Raw genomic sequence first — 15,111 nt, 5'->3', positions numbered from 1 at the left:
TGCTCAGAGCCCCGTCCAACCTGGCCTTGAATGTTGCCTGGTATGGGGCATATAAATCTCTCTGGGCAACCTGTGCCAGTGTTTCTGCTGTATCCCTTGCCCACATGATGCAATATTAATTCATACTGCTAATATAGCTAATGAATATATTGCTAATTGAATTCCTGCAGCCCAGGGGGATGGCAGCTGTTGGTCACCCATCGCACAGGAGTGTGCGTGGTGGCCACGGCCAGGCTGCATGCACCCACTGACCCGTGGCATCCATTACAGAATCCCAGAATCAGCGAGGTTGGAAAAGCCCTTGAAGCTCCTCCAGTCCAACCATGAACCTCACCCTGACCGTTCCCAACTCCACCAGATCCCTCAGCGCTGGGTCAGCCCGACTCTTCAACCCCTCCAGGGATGGGGACTCCCCCCCTGCCCTGGGCAGCCCATTCCAACGCCCAACAACCCCTTCTGCAAAGAAATCCTTCCTAAGAGCCAGTCTGACCCTGCCCTGGCGCAGCTTGAGGCCATTCCCTCTTGTCCTGCCGCTGGTTCCTTGGCTCAGGAGACTCATCCCCCCTCTCTGCACCCTCCTTTCAGGGAGTTGGAGAGGGCCAGGAGGTCTCCCCTCAGCCTCCTCTTCTCCACACTAAACCCCCCCAGTTCCCTCAGCCGCTCCCCATCACACCTGTGCTCCAGACCCTGCACCAGCTCCGTTGCCCTTCTCTGGACACGCTCGAGTCATTCAATGGCCTTTTTGGAGTGAGGGGCCCAAAACTGAACCCAGGAATCGAGGGGCGGCCTCACCAGTGCCGAGTACAGGGGTAAGATCCCTTCCCTGTCCCTGCTGGCCACGCTAGTGCTGATACAAGCCAGGATGCCATTGGCCTTCTTGGCCACCTGGGCACACTGCTGGCTCATTATCAATCAATCCCCCCCAGGTCCCTCTCTGACTGGCAGCTCTCCAGCCACTCCTCCCCAAGCCTGTAGCGCTGCTGGGGGTTGTTGTGGTCCTAGTGCAGCACCCGGCATTTGGCCTTAGTGAAACATTAGCTTAGACCCAAATTCCCCTTCAGCTCTAATGCTTTGCAGAAAGCTGTTTGCATCCTACAAAGGAAAAGCTGAACGAGAAGCCTCTGGGGCTGCAGGAGGAGCCCATCTGACCATGGAGATGCAACCCGGTGCTGTGCCATCGAGTAGCCAGCTTGGACCAGTGGGACAAGGGCACTTTGCTGCAAGGAGACAAAGCTCCTCTGTCTTCAAGGGTGCTCTGGCAAACACCCGGGTCCTGGGGTGGAGCAGCATCCTGTGCACTTGTAAAACTCATGTTGGCTTGCAGCAGCTAGAAATGAGATGCTGAGGAGAGGAGTCAATAGGTGGTGCTCTTCTTTCATGCAATATCACAGCATGATGTTGCTGCTGAAAGGGGTGTCCACCTTTCCCTGCCACTCTCTAGGCATGGGGGGTGATGACCCCCTCGTCCAGGCCATTTTGGGTCTCTGCCTCTTGCTCCTCTGCAACTGGAGAGTCTGCTCTTCCCACCGGGTTATTCCCCCCTGTTGAGGAGCTCCAACCTCCCATCCCCAAATTAACCAAGTTCTGTGGGTCCTGGGGGGCTGCCTGTGCATGTCGCACAGCCTCTTTGGAAAGAAAGGAGTTATGCAGCTGTAAAATATTAATAATAGGGGTTTGAGATCTAATAATGCCTTCCTGAGATACCACAGAGCCGATGAAAACTGATAAAGTTTATTTTCTCTGCAGTGCATTATCTGTGTGATGCAGCCCTCCTTGGGAGGACAGCTCAGGGTCACTTGGGTAAAGAGTATTTTTGAACGCAATGATGTCGCTGTCTCCTACTTAGGAAAATGTCTCTCTGCTGCTAGAGCTAATAAAGCGGTTGTTTAATTATTATTTAATGAGCTTCTGCAGGGAAAGCAGATAATCTTCCCTTTGGAAACATTAAGTCCCTCTGCCCAGCATGTCCCATTTCCTAGGGCTGGTCGTCCCACCCGTCAGACCCCAACAAGAAATGCTGGGAGGAAGATGTGGCTGTGCCTTTCTGGGCTGCTGCTGCACCACGACCCTAAGTTGGAAAATATCCCATTCGGAATTTTCATCTGGGAGCTTGTTGTGGCTTTTGGGATGAAAAGAGAATGGCGAACCCACCAAAGGTCTTTCCACCTCCCCCAGTACCTTATACTCTCCTTGGATGTGACTTTGCAGCTGTCCTGGTCCCCAAGCTGCAACACTGTAAAATCCAAGTGTGAATTCACACCCGTTTGCAGCCAAGACAGCCCTAGACATCGATGTTCAGGGCAGCTGAGGCTGTGTTCACCCAGACATCCCCGGGGAAGGCAGCGGGAGGGACCGGCAGCAGCACCTGGGCAGGGTGCAGTGCTTTGGCCAGCTGAAGGGATGGACTCAGTCCTCCAGAGCTTTGAAATCATTTGAAATCCAGGTATTTGAAGAGGTTCAAAACACCTGTTTGGCTGTTGTTATTTTTTTTTTAAAGATGCCCACAAATGACTTTTATGGGGGCTATAAAGTGAACTTGCAAAAGCGTGTGCAGAATAAGGGTGCATGATCCACTGAGAGAACAGCAGCTCATGGAGTCTCATGGCATTTGGTCCTGAAAATGTTACCTCCAGAGACTGTGGGTTATCAAGCAAAGCAGTAAAACACCTTCAGCATGAATTGTCCAGACCCAACACCTTACTTCAGCCTTGCTTTGCCCTCTTCAGCTCATCAAAAGTTCAAGGGAGGCAACGACGACAGCCACAGCAGTCCTGGAGCACTACCAAACCAGGGCTCCCGAGGGCATGTCTGAGCCTTGGAGGATCCATAACTGAGGTTGCTCTGCTTGGACCTTTCCCTCCTTGACCTTTTTCCAAGCTATCAGGTCCCTGAGGAGCCCCTGGGCTTCCCACCTCCATGTCACAGCCGCAGACGGAGAGTGAGAGGAGAGGGAGCTGGAGAGGCACCATCTTCACAGTCCCACCTAAAAGCTTTATAAATTGGACTCTGCATCTGAGCAAGTCCATCTGCAGATGGTCTTGGAGAGGCTTTTGGATTTTATGAGCAGGGAAATGTATGAGCAGGATTAGGGCTGGTGGGGGGGAGCCAGGTGTCCCAATAAACTGTGGGAATGCTGATTTTTGAAGCTGTAAAAGGTCCGGGGGATGGACATCCAGGGACCTCTTTTTGAGAGAGGCAGTTTATGCCACTCTCTGGAGATCCTGCAATACCTTGTTTTGCTGATTAAGGATACCAATTAAACTCGGACACCAGAGTGAAAAGAGTAGGGGTATTTTACTAGCGATAACCAAATAATGTAACAGAGTAATACAGAAAACATGCAGTAAGAAAAGGCAGAATAGTGCACTAAAACAAACAGGAAAATACAGGGTAATGCATCAAATCATTACTACGTGAGAGAGAGAATAGCGATTAAGAAAGACCCATCCCCACTTGCACCCGTTCCCACCATCCAGCCCCGCAGGCGCTGGGCAGCCCCGGGTGCAGCGAGGATTTGCAGAGCCTGTCTCGGCAAGTGGGAAGTCCTACGCTGGGTGCCCACCCGTAACTGAGGCACCCAGAGTCGCTGTGAGCGGGTCCGGCCTTATATGCTAGAGATCGGCAAGCCAGAATAGCTGGCACCTTTGTTTTGAGCAGAAAATTTCTGCTCTCATTCTCCTGTTGGATTCCACCCAAAGCCTGGCCAGGGCTCGGGGGGGGAGACCACGGGAGTTTCTAACAAGGCCAAATACTTGGGGTCTCAGCCTTGAACAAGGCTGAGCAAGGAGAGTTGGACACATTCTCTGAGCATTTCATCCTCACTACTGATTATACTCTGTCTAAGCTGCATCTTTCACTGTGAGCACACATACTTTGTTAATGACTACATGCTAAGTGAGCAGCTTCAGCTCAGGGCATGTTGTTCAGGCTTCAATACTTCAACACTTTAGCGCTTTTTACATCAGCATAAGTGGGTTGTTATAACTTAATACAATACCCACTAGCACAATTGTTAACAGTTATAAAATATACAGGATTCATCTATAGGTCAACTCTGGCTTGGGCCTGTTGTCCAAGCCTTAGCACTTCCTACCTCCAGCAGCGGTTGGTGATGTTTCCATCACCTCCTTCTGCAGAGGTGACCGAGAAAAGCCTCCTGGAGTGGATCAAGCTTCTGGAGTGAGTAAGGTGAGCGTCCTCACCTGGGTTCTTGGACATATTTCCAACTCCACAGGTTAAACACAGCCCCTCCAGACATCTCCTGGTGGGGACCACATCCTCACGCTACATCCCTCTGCCTCCACCAAAGATTGTGGGTGTCTCCTCAGATGCAACGAGATAAACCCCATCTTACTTTGCCTTGGTGGTGGGTCCTGGTGACTCCTGAGTTGCACAACCTCCGCACTCCTTGTCACAGAAAAGGGACAATCGAGTTTTTCTTTGCTGATGCATTTCCAGAAGTTCTGTGGGCACACATGGGGCACTGTCCCCAGCCGAGCCGGCAGCAGATGGAACAAACCCAACAACCAGGGGCGAGGAGGAGGAGGCACACGCAGCGAAGGCTGGTGGGGCTGAGACAGAGCTGTGCCAGCAGCCAGGCAGAGCATCCACCCAGGTCCAAGCAAGGAGAGGAGATCCTCCATGCCCACCCCCCGAACACAACCCAAACACACAAAGGCACCAGAGGAACCCCAAAGGGACAATTCCCAGTTTCCCTTTGACAGCTTTAACTGGGGCTGCCTGTTCATTAACTCTTCTGTTTTTTATCTGGAAATGTCTTAGTGATTAATGCAAAAAAAAGCAATGGGGAGAGTTATTGAAAAATAAATAATCTGGAGTTATATAAACAAACACTCCTGGTCACAAATCCCAGGCTAATACCACAGCTTTGAAAGTTAAGGAAATAAATGCAGATAAAGCAAACGGAGTAAGAAAATGAATGTAAGGGAAAAACCCCGGAGGGATGGGACCCTTGCACCGAGCGGAGAGGGGACGGAAGCGGGGAGACAGTGAAAGCCAAGACTGGGACTGGGACTGCGAAAGCAGTTTGCAAAGCCCTGTATCAACAAACCGCATGGACAGCTCTGTCATTTTTGGATTGCAATTTCAGGAGAAGGAAATAAAAAAAAAAATAAATCAAAAATCCTATTGAAAGAGATTGCAAAAGTTTTGGTTAAAATGTACTCCGGCTTTTGAAATTGCAGCCTAAGCCCCACCTCCACACACCCATCCCCACCTCCAGGCTGGGAAGTAAAAGTAGTGAATGGCCCAGCAGCGGCTGCCAGAGGAAAACTTTTGCTCCCAGTGCAGTGGGATTGGGATCGGGAGAGTCCTGAAATTGTGAGTATGGCAGCACCTGCCGCTGCGAGGAGATGCTGAGGCTGATGCTGGTACCGAGCTGGCGCGGGGTCTGCCTCTGAGCTGCAGGACGGGTTTAGGGTTTGGTAGATGTGAAGTTTCTCACACTCTTTTTTTTTTTTTTTTTCCCCCGTGTTGTTTTGCAAGGCTCCGTGAACTCATTTGGCTCAGGAGCTGGATTTTTCCAGCAGCTTAAAACCTAAAGGGGGGGGGGGGGGGGGGGAAAGGAGCGATTACAAATGTTCTGCATGCCTGTTCCATGCCGGCTTTCTGCACATGTATTTTGTTGCTTTCTCTCTGCTTATGCTTATTTATTTGTGTCTTTTTTATCAATAAGGCAGCTCCGCTTATGTTCCCAACCCCTGAGGCTGCCACAGTTGGTCTCTCTTACAGTTTTGCTTCTTTTTTTATGGCAACACCTCTTCTGAGCCCAGGTCTTGGTGGGCTCTTGGGGAGGATGCCAGGCAGGTGTGGACCTGACCTGGCCCTGGACTGGCCCAGTGTTGGTGCCACCCAGGGACCCTGACCAAACCCAAACTTCTCCAGCAGCACATTGCTTGGCAGAGGAACCGATTCACCCCGAGCCAAAGCAGGATCACAGGGTCGGTTACAAAAAGCTGATGTGACCTTCCTGGCTTTGAAAAAAATTCGTGGCAGGGAGCAGGAAAGGGTTAATGCAGGGGGAAAGCCTTTGTGCAGCTCTGCAGGCTGTGGGTGAAGATGCAAAGAGCCCAGTGACCCAGGGGTTACATCCCTCTTGATTGTTATGTGCATTTGCTGCTCGGGAGAGGTGTGGGCTCAGCCTGGGGACAAGCCCTGGGTTCAGGGCTGAGCTGCTGCCTCTGCCCCCTCCTGCCAGCATCCTGCTGAGTTTTTCTCATCTCGGGGGAAGCAGCCGTCTTGGCTTCTCCTGCCTCTTGCAAATGGTGGAGCTGGTGTGTCCCTTAAAGCCTTGGAGGTGAGAATAGCCTGCTGCTGACCAGCCTGCCCTCCCTGAAAACCCTGATTTTTAACAGTGAGAGGTGAGATTAGATGCTGGAAGAAGGCTCTGTGCTTCTCACAGCCCAGCGTTGGTCACGCTCGCCGCTTCTCACAGGTTTCAGCTGTATTGTCCCCACTGGGCATGGGGACAAGGGGGCTGGCTGTGCTGGGACGGGGTGGGCAGATGTCCCACCCTGGGAGGGGGCCGCTGCACCCCTCGGCTTCCAGCCCCTGCAGATCTGGGTAGCCAGGGGCAAGGCTGCCCCTTCCTCGGCAGCAGATCCGGACTGTAGGGAGAGGGAGCGGAGATTTATTTGGGGAGACCTCAGGGTGCAGACTTGGGGTCACTCAAGGATGCTTTAGGTCCATCTACAGAGGCTGTAAAACCTGTCACTGGTCCAGTTATTGAGCTGGTTTCTCTCCCTGTGTACAGCTGCACCCTGGATCTCTTATATTTCTGGTGTTTTGGGCAATTACTGTGTCAGAAAAGCACATCCCTCCCTCCCTCCTGTCTCACTCCTGTCTGAGGCGCCTTCTCCCTGTGTGTTTGGGTTTGCAGCTGTGCCACGGGCTTTCTCCAGCTGGAACCCCCAACAGTGCACTGGGAAACGGGTGGGATCTCTGGACCATGGTGCTATCAGGTCCTGCTGCTTTGTGTCCAACTCAAGCAAGCTCTGAGCTCTTCACTCCCGTGCTTAGTGCTCCAGGGCCACAGCAAAAAGGAAAATGCTAGTCAAGGATGTTGGAGTGAGTCAAAGAACAAGGGCAAATGAGGCAAAAAAGAGACAGAGGGCTGGCTATGAGCAGCACCGAGGATACCCAGCCATACAAACAGGTTAGAGCTGAGCTCCTTCAGGAGCTTATCAAAATTCACAACTATATTTCAGCCCTTGTATAACATTTGTCTGAGGCAGTACAGCCCACGGTTGCTGGTACAGCTCCAGTGGGCAATGGAGCATCCTTTATCCAAGCTCCCATCAGGATCTGATTTCTCACCAGTGGTCCAAGCTGTATCGATCTGCTCCAAAGGACCTTTAATCAGTAACTTGCAGAAATTCATGGCTGCATTTCTTTTTCATACCCTGCCCTGGTCTACGGTGTCTTGTGCTCAGGCAGAAGATGCCAGAAAAGTGAAAAAGCATTAGAAAGGAGCATCGCCTCCCCGGCTGAGCTGTTGAAAAGCCGTGCAGCCTGAGCGAGGGTTTGCCCCCCACCTTGTTTGCACAGACATGTACAAACCTGGGCTCTGCTTTGGCCAACTCCCTCATCAGGTTTCTGAAGGGCTGTTGGGGCAATCACTGGCTGTGGTTAGCTGGACTTGAGAGCTGGCTGTGAAAGCCCTCCTGACTCCCAACGCTCCTGGTTGTTATTTAGTATTTGGTTATTTTGCAACATACTCTTAATTTCTCTTCATTTTCCCTCCTTCAAGTTTTCTTGCTTTTGCCAACCATGCTGCTGGGCATGGGTGACATTTCCAGGCTCTGAAATGCTTCGTCCTGGCTCACCCGAGCAATCCCAACGCAGCCGTTGAGCCTTGCTGGGCTGCTTGGTTTGCTGCCTCCCCTGCAGAAACCCAGGAGTCTCTGGGGACCTCGGTCTGTTCAAAAATAGATCCCAACACCCCTTTCTCTGTGGTTACTGGCTCCCAGTTTGGTCCCAGTGCCTCCCTCAGGGTGCTGGTCTGCACTGTGCTGCTGTTGCTGTAGCTCAGCAGCATATCCCAACTTTATCCTGACCCTGCTGTACTTGCCTTAGTCTGAGCCATCCTGTGGATTAAAAACTTGGTGTCTCTAGCCATTACCTTGCTAAGTGTGGACTTGAGGGATGGCTTGGGAGCCTCATTGCCCATCCCAGGACCTGACATTAGCTCCCAGGCTTTGAAAAAGTTAATTATCAAAAGAAATAGAGACAGGGGTGTAAGGCGCTGCAGAGCAGCGAGCGACGCAGGGAAATTCTGTCTTGAAACATGATTCAAACACTGCAAGGCTCTGAAATATCCTCTGGGAGAAACTGATAGCAGGTGGATAGTTGGAAAAACCCTGGGACGAGATCTGGCCTAGGGGTGCAGGCGAGGGCTTGCCACCCTGCAGACAGACAACTCAGCTGGGACAAGATGTGGCTCCAGCTGCCGGTCTGGGGACTTCCAGAAAATAGTCTCCTTTTTCCCTGGGCTTCCTTGATCTGTCTGAGTCTGCCAGCCTGTACCTGCTGTCGGGGCGAGCTGGAGATGCTTCCTCCAAAGGGTGTAAAAAAACCTGGCAGCAGGGAGACAAGAAGCAACATCCCTCCATAATAAAGATGACTTTCTGCAGTCCATTAATATTAAATAATGGAAGAAGGATAGTTAGTTGTGACATGAATTAATTCCCCCTGCTACTCAAAATATCAACGTTTCTTCCCTTTCCCATGCCAGCCCCGGACGGCTGTACTGGGTTGGGGTTTGCTCCTTGTTCCAACATTGCCCCATAATGTCACCAACAATCTTCTGGCCACAGCGTTTCCTCATGGTTGTTTATAACCAGCTGTTCTCTGCCTCGCTTTTGCTGGCTAAGGAAGTTTTTCACTTCTCCTAAGCTCTACTCTCAGTTCCCCATTCATCGTAGCAGCATTTCTCTGCACCTACCCTTGGATCAATCCCTCTTGCGTGCGGGTGGCCGACATCGTTCCTAGCTCCTGGTGAAGTAAATCTTACTGGTCTCACCCCAAAATTTGGGGGTGCTTTGATTGCTAATCTATGGATTAGTCTGGAGGGAGAAGAGTTGCCCTTCAATGTCCTGTGGAAATAAATGGGTAGGAAGAAAGCAGATGGGTGCGGAGGTGCTCCTCATGCAATACTCAGCATCAGGGTGGGGGATCAGGCCCGTGGTCCTGGGCAGACCGTGTGTGCAGATGGAAAATCCTCTTTCTGTTTAATTTTTTGGAAGTTATAGACAATATATAGTGAACAGCATGTGGATTGCTCCAGGAAGAAATGCTCCAGGGAGCTACTGGGGCTTCCATTCCAGCTGCATGTACCAGGGACGGGGGTTTTGCAGCGTCTCCTGCTTTTCATTTTGCATAGCTTCCCCTTCGAAAAGTTAGTTTTTCTCATCGGAGCGTGTCTGCATCCTCTGGCTGCAGGAGCCTCTCTGGCTGCTGCCTTTTTCTCACTTTCATACATTTCCTCCAGCTGCTCCTTGCAAACAGCGCTGCAAAGTCTTACAGCACTTCAGAAATACTCAGCAAAAAGCCCGTCTTTTTCTCAGTCTTCCCTCCTGTCCAAGCATCAGTAAAGTATGGAGAAAAAAAAAAAATTAACAGAAGGTATTTACAGTGTATAAACCCCCAAATTAGAAAAACTCTGGTTTGGGATCACTTTCCTTCAGACTTCTCTTGGCAAATGTTTCTCCACAGATCGAGCACCGTGTCTGCAGCCTACAGAAAGGCAGGTCCCCGCTGGGGAAAGGGCTTTTCATACTTCATTCATCATTTTAACTCCTATCCTGAGGTTTTGAGCTGCTTGGAGCGGGGAATATTTCCCTGCCAAACACACAGGAGGTGGTGCTAAAATAGAAAATCCCCACCGAGGACACATCGCTTTTTTGTGGTACACACCTCATCTGTTCGCCCCCCATACAAGAGTATGCTCAGCATCTGGCACGGTCCAGAGGAGAGCTCTTTTTATTCAATATAGTACATAAAATGTTACAAAGAAGGAGTGAAACTTGCAGAGCCCTGAGATCCCTGTCTGGCAAACGTCCTTGAGCTGAACTGCATTCACCCACAGCACAACTGCCAGCACAAACACACCCGTAGTTCACGGGGAGAAGCAAGGGCAGGAGCTGCGGTGAGGTTTACACGGCATCCTGCGAGAGCTTGGGATGCAGCAGGAGCAAGTGGGTGCGGGAGGGGGGTTCCTGGGCTTACCAGCTCCCTGACAACTGTAGCCCTGGGCAATCTTTGAAAACAAAACCGTGGGAATGATTCATGGCATTATGCAATTCCCAACCTTGGTGTTTATGTAACCAGCTGAGACTGGGAATCACAACCACACCACCTCCCTCGCCCCTAAGTTCAGCGATTCCTTCCCTCTGTGCTGCTTTTGCTCTCGGGTGCTTCGCTCTCTTGCAGGCAAGGCCACCCCAGCCCGTGCAATGGGTGCTGTCTTCTTCCCAAGGATGCATGACGGTGGCAACTTCCACCACCTGGTCACCCAGCACACGGGACAGCCCCACACTGTGCTTACAGCATTGCTGGCCTTGATCTGCAGGAAAGCTGCATGCTCCTTCTGAAATTTCCACCCAAAACCATTTTTTTGCAGTGGGGAGACCCTCTCCTTATATCCTGCCAGGGGATGAGTGCAGCTGACCTCACCTTACATCAGACCCCTGGACTTTGCGCAGTGTCCCCAGGCTGAGTATGTTGTTGCCTTTGCCGTTAGCAAATACACCGTGAGGATGTGACTGGCTGTCGTGCTTCTTTTGATGGCCACGTTGGGTTGGGGTGGGCCATGGAAGCAATGGTTGACCACAAGTGTAGTGCAGGAGGTGCTTCAGGGGCAGATGTCCCCAGTGCAGATGTAGGGTCAGGCGAACTCCACAGCTGCATGACGGCATCCGCAGCTCCAGCTCCTCCACGTCACCCTTTTGCAGTGCCTCATCTCCACTGGGGACGGTGTGAGAGTTCCCATCTCTGTTTCGTACTGCCAGGTGAGCTCCAACCCCTTCACCGCATCTTGCAGTACTGGAGCAGGTGAGGGCCCCTCCAAGAAGGGCTCCAGCATCTGGCAGGATGTGCCGAGGAGGGCAGGGAGCTCTGTGAGACCTCATCACAAAGATGGGGAGGAAGGCTTCATCCTTCCCAAGTCAGAGGGGGTCAGGGCTGGCAGGGACCTCCAGAGAGCAGCCGGTTCTGTCCCACGCTGGGGCAGGGCTGGTGCCTCTCCTTCATCACCCGTGGTGGTGGTTCATGGGTTTCAACATCAGTTTTTCTCTTTCTTCTAATCTTTTAAAATCTCAGTAACAGATTTCCTTTTGTTTAGATTCTTATGAGGTTTCTGGGATGTGTCATCCCTGACACTTTTCTCATTACAAAGAGTCACCGAGCTGAGCTGATCTCATTTTCACTTTCTTTTTGCCAGTTGGTGCTAGATGGAACCAGCTTTTGGGCACATCTACACATCCCTTTTATTTCTCAGTCTTTTTCCAGGGAGGGAATGATCTGTATACGCTGTCTTTTCCTTCTGTTGGATTATAAATCATCTTTGCACCCACATTTTCCAAACCAGCTTCCCATTTCACACAGGCATGCTCATAAATACACATACACTGTTCCAGTTTTACCGCTGGTGAATGTGAATTATCTAGAAATTCAGCAGGAGGAAGACAGATTACGGGATATTTGCTGGCATTTTGTCTCCCCTGCTGGGATTTAATTTGCTGTGTTACATTTGCCGTTATTTACTCAAGCTCTGCTGAGCCCAGCGCGTGATTTTCCTTGTTCAGCTAACAGGAGCTGCACTGCTATTAATAAAGGCGTTGCGATAGATTTATGTCCTCGGGAATGGGACAAGACTCTGGTGTCACCAAGCCCGGTCCCCTGCTATCGCACCCAGGACCATTGCGCAAGTTCCAGAGAAACTGGGAGGTTTTGGGGTACTTCTGCTGCCCTGGTGTCAAAGGAGGGACAGTTTGGGGACAAGTGGAGCATCTTAATCTGTGCTGCAAAGGTTCAGGAGATTATTTGGCCAAGCTCTGTACGTATGTGGGTTATTCCCCAAATTGTAGCCCCCTTGCTTTGCCACTTTGCAGGTCGGTGTCTCCTGGGAGCATGATGAGATGTCAGGCAAGCAAGGCTGTAATTAATGGCAATATTTTATTGTAGCCTGGTGGCATCGGTTGGTGTGGGACTGACCTGCTGGCACGTCCCAGCTCAGCTCCTTGTACCCACAACACCCGGGGCTTGTTGTGCGAGGCTCTGCCTTCCCAAGGGATGCTGTGACCCAGGACAGGAATGTGGAAAAAGCAGGGCTCTGAGGACAAATCCTTCATCCGTAGTTGAAGGAATGATACCAGCTGGTGGATCTGCAGCATCAGGCTCCTTTGCTCTCTGAATGAGCATCCATCCATCATCTTCCCTGAAGTGTGTGAGTAAATCCCACGGGTGCTTGGTAGCTGCAGGCTGGGGTCCTGCTGCAGGAGCCACTCCACCGATGCCCTGCACTGAAAACATCGGTCACGCTCGGTGAAACCTGGCCGCCCGCACTCCTCGCTAAGACTCTTAAGCACCGCTGTTGAGCACAGAAAGTCCCTCTGAGTTTTATGGGAGAAGCAATTTTGCTTGAGAGTTTACTTGCAGGCATAGAAGGAAGCAATTTTCTGCTTCATCAGGGTGCAGCGCTGGCGTTAAAGGGCTTTGTGCCAGGGTCAGTGACACCGCTTGCGGTCACAGATCCTGCCACCTCTGCCTGTCACCCCGCGTCTCACTCGACACCAGTCTCTCGGTGGCTGTGTCTCCCTAGCAAATGAATGTCATGCTCCTGTGATTTGGGGGAGAAAAGGTGAAACACAGTGTTGAGAGCTCCAGCAGAGCAGAGTTTGGCGTCAGGAATACCTCGCTGGGCTGAGATAACACCTCTCCCCTCTGATGATGTGTGTAAATGAATATAGCTGTGTCGGCGCTGATGGATATAGCTGCACACAAGTGCTGAAATGCCAGGGCTGGCTGCAGCAGCTGCTTTGCCGTGGGGCTTCACTCCTCGTGGTCGAGGAGGGGAAGGGAGGTTGAATAGTGAAGTGTTTGGATGCAGATGTTCAGAGGGGTTTCTCAGAGCAGAACTGCAGCACCAGGCTAGCGAGAGGGGAAGGTGTGACGGGGAGCAGCTGCTGGCTGCCTTGTCTCTGCTTGCTATCCATGGTGAAGACCACCCCAGGAGGAGGAGACCCCCACTGGGAGGGGTTCAAGGAGAAACATGTCTTTGCCATCACTCCTTGCCCCACCACTGTGTTTCTCAGAGGTCCCTTCCTATCCATGTACGGGGTAAACTCATCCCTTCAGTGACCAGGAGGCCATCAGCTCGCCAAGCAGGCTTCCAGGAGCTGCCATGTCCTGATTAACAACTTGCTGGGAGCTGAGGGCTGAAGTCAAGACGTGGCATCTCCTCCAGCTTTGCAGAAAGGGCCCATCAGCAGTGCCAATAGACCAACGTGCAGAAACCGTGTCTCTGGGGTTGGCTGGAGGGGGCTCGGGAAGGAGGGGGGATGAAGGCAGCTCTGCCCTCACTCCTGCAGGCAGGGATTTGCCCGTGGCCGTTGGCCACAGCCTGGTTCTTCAACCACCCCAACCCTCTAGACAGAGTTCCCCAGCTCACAAAGAGCAGACTCATTAAGCACAATGTATAATCATGGTATGTTGTGCAAATACAGCCTAATTGCTCTCGGGTAGCTAATTAAAACAAGTGGGATGGCCACTTTGGGCTTGCCTTTGTAAAGGGTGCTGGCCTCCTGCATTCACGAGGTCTGCAAGAGCCTGGCCTTGCAGACCCAGGGTTAGTTCCTTCCTTGCGATGCTGCAGATGCGGTATCATTGCTTGCAAAAATAAAAAGCCCTTGCAAAATGCTTTTCTGGGAAGGAGCTTACTCACCTCCTGCAGCTGTAAGAGGCACCGAAGCTGCCCCCGTCACAGCTCCCTGAAAACCAAAGGCAACGTTTTGTTGCTTGGCTTAAAACTCCCACTGCGTGTGGGGTAACCTTGGCCCGACACCCTCCTGGTGGTTTTGAGCTGGATGAGGTGGTTTGGCACCGAGCAGATGCTCGGCTGGAGGGATGCTGTGGAAGCTGTTAGAAAGTCCAAGCTCTTGTAGCAGCATCTCACCTCGTGCTTTGTTGTTGAGGACAAAGTTCCTTCGTGGGCACAGCTGGGTGCAGGGTGCAGAAGTTGTAGGGAGGAGTAAACAAGGCTCTTTGCAGCACCCTTTCCTCCCCGGCACGACCAGGGAACAGCACCTGCTGTGCTGTCAGCCCCCACTATTGCAACCCACAGCCTTTGCCTGTCCCAGTTTATCCACTGCTCCCCAAACACTGCATAGAGGCGGGCGGTATCTATTCCCTGGCTTGTTCTTGGGGAAACTGAGGCACAAAGAGGGGAAACAACTTTCTCTGGACTCGAGGTTGGGAGCAGGTGCTGTTGGGCCTGACCCTGCAAGGCTGGTCTAGGAGCAGGTTTGGGTCAGGCTTTCTGAAATCAAGGGGTGGTGTCATGACCCAGACTGGGAGCCCAGAGAGTCACAACTGTTCTGTGATCTCCTCAGGTTAAATTAAGGTGAAATGACACCAAACAACCAGTTTAAATGTTTTACTTGCAGTAGAAAACAACTAAAACTTGGAAAAGGATAGTAAGCAATGTGTCTTTTTATAAATCTATAAGAAAGAAAATAAAGGAAAGGAAAGAAAAAGAAAGGAGAGAAAGAGAGTCAAAGAAATACAGATCACTGCCCCTGGATCCAGGGTTGTCTCAGGTCCAGTAATCTTGGGTGGTGGGTGCACACCCAGCTGTTTCTGTCGCCTTTTAAACTCATCAGCTGATTAGCATACTAGATGAGGAGGGACAGGTATTCCACAAACTCATTTCCATGAGAGACAAGGAAAAAGGTGGAGCAGGGGTTCTGCACATGCATTGAGGGGGAAATGGGATGCACCACCCCTTGTCCAATTGTGGTCGTACTCACACTGCCCACCTTTGGCTTTTCCTCTGTTCCCACAGATTTTTGCTGCCCTCATGCTGCTTGAGCAGTC

General features: G+C 51.5%; 1 protein-coding gene across 1 annotated transcript in view; it reads left to right on the top strand.

The window, feature by feature from the left end:
* The first annotated feature begins 5,287 nt into the window (after positions 1-5,287).
* The window catches only part of SLCO2B1 (solute carrier organic anion transporter family member 2B1), a 63,473-nt gene continuing 53,649 nt past the window's right edge, over positions 5,288-15,111 (top strand). The window contains exon 1 of the mRNA XM_074860602.1: positions 5,288-5,340. The gene's annotated coding sequence lies outside the window, so the exon portion shown is untranslated. The remainder of the gene's footprint in view (positions 5,341-15,111) is intronic.

Source organism: Strix uralensis, chromosome 2, assembly GCF_047716275.1.
Source record: "Strix uralensis isolate ZFMK-TIS-50842 chromosome 2, bStrUra1, whole genome shotgun sequence".
Taxonomy (NCBI): domain Eukaryota; kingdom Metazoa; phylum Chordata; class Aves; order Strigiformes; family Strigidae; genus Strix; species Strix uralensis.
This window is presented reverse-complemented; position numbering and strand designations above follow the sequence as displayed.